We start from the raw sequence: 2,149 nt of genomic DNA on the forward strand, positions 1-2,149 counted from the left end.
CCTCAGCCCCGCGCCGGCGACCCCGACCCCGACACGCGGTGAGCCACCCCTTCCCACCTCTCCTCTTGTTCTTTGACATGAGCAGAGTAGACATAAAATGAAAATGAGCTTTGACATGAGCAGAGAGTAGATAGAGAATGAAAATGGAAATAAAAATGAGCTTCTGACATGAGCAGTAGTATTTTGAAAATGAGCTTTGGCATGAGCAGAGTAGTATTTTGAAGGCAGAAGTAGTTAAATGAAAATGAGCTTTGACAGAGAATTAAAATGAGCTTTCACAGAATATTGAAATGAAAATGAGCTTATGTTGCTTTGTTTTTAAATGAAAATGAAAATGAAAATTACAGTTTTTGAAAATTAAATTATGTTGCTGTCCATTTTGAAAGTGATGATTTTTAATGGCAGTGTTTGAAAATAAAAATGAAAATTAGCTTATGTTGCTTTGTTTTTAAATGAAAATGGTCTTTGTTACTGCCACTATATGTCTGTGTTTGTTTCTAAATAGTATGTGAAATTTTCTTGTGAGGGCTGCATCTCCGTGATTGTCAGTGAAATGCTACTTCAGCACATAGTGCTTCTTGTCATTTGCAGGGAAACCGATTGCTAAGTGACCTATGTTTTGCCAGAAATGTTAATTCATTTCCATTCCGGCAAATTTCAGGCGCTCTATATGTGCACTTTCTAGCAAAGGTCATGCTGAAATTTTCCGTGAATTTCAGCATGACCTGTGCTAGAAAGTTGGACATATCGAGTGCTCAAGATTTGTCGCGACGGGAATGAAACGACATTTCCAGCAAAACAAAGGTCACTTTTTTGTCATTATTCACTTTATTATATAAAGCTCGATAATTAAGCGACTACGACATTGAACCCTAGGAAACATGACCAACACCGATGAGGCCGGGGGTTCTCATTGAAGGAAATATGCCCTAGAGGCAATAATAAAGTTATTATTTATTTCATTATATCATGATAAATGTTTATTATTCATGCTAGAATTGTATTAACCGGAAACATAATACATGTGTGAATACATAGACAAACAGAGTGTCACTAGTATGCCTCTACTTGACTAGCTTGTTGATCAAAGATGGTTATGTTTCCTAACCATAGACATGTGTTGTCATTTGATTAACGGGATCACATCATTAGGAGAATGATGTGATTGACATGACTCATTCCGTTAGCTTAACACATGATCATTTAGTATATTGCTATTGCTTTCTTCATGACTTATACATGTTCCTATGACTATGAGATTATGCAACTCCCATTTACCGGAGGAACACTTTGTGTGCTACCAAACGTCACAACGTAACTGGGTGATTATAAAGCAGCTCTACAGGTGTCTCCAAAGGTACATGTTGGGTTGGCATATTTCGAGATTAGAATTTGTCACTCCGATTGTCGGAGAGGTATCTCTTGGCCCTCTCGGTAATGCACATCACTCAAGCCTTGCAAGCATTGCAATTGAAAATAAATGGATCTTCAAGAAGAAGACTGACGCTGACGGTAATGTTACTGTCCACAAAGCTCGACTTGTCGCGAAAGGTTTTCGACAAGTTCAAGGGGTTGACTACGATGAGACCTTCTCACCCGTAGCGATGCTTAAGTCTGTCCGAGTCATGTTAGCAATTGCCGCATTTTATGATTATGAAATATGGCAGATGGATGTCAAAATTGCATTCCTGAATGGATTTCTGGAAGAAGAATTGTATATGATGCAACCGGAAGGTTTTGTCGATCCAAAGGGAGCTAACAAAGTGTGCAAGCTCCAACGATCCATTTATGGACTGGTGCAAGCCTCTCGGAGTTGGAATAAACGCTTTGATAGTGTGATCAAAGCATTTAGTTTTATACAGACTTTTGGAGAAGCCTGTATTTACAAGGAAGTGAGTGGGAGCTCTGTAGCATTTCTGATACTATATGTAGATGACATATTGCTGATCAGAAATGACATAGAATTTCTGGATAGCATAAAAGGATACTCGAATAAAAGTTTTTCAATGAAAGACCTCGGTGAAGCTGCTTACATATTGGGCATTAAGATCTATAGAGATAGATCAAGACTCTTAATTGGACTTTCACAAAGCACATACCTTGACAAAGTTTTGAAGAAGTTCAAAATGGATCAAGCAAAGAAAGGGTT

Source organism: Triticum dicoccoides, chromosome 4B (genome assembly GCF_002162155.2).
Source record: "Triticum dicoccoides isolate Atlit2015 ecotype Zavitan chromosome 4B, WEW_v2.0, whole genome shotgun sequence".
NCBI classification, from domain to species: Eukaryota; Viridiplantae; Streptophyta; class Magnoliopsida; order Poales; family Poaceae; genus Triticum; species Triticum dicoccoides.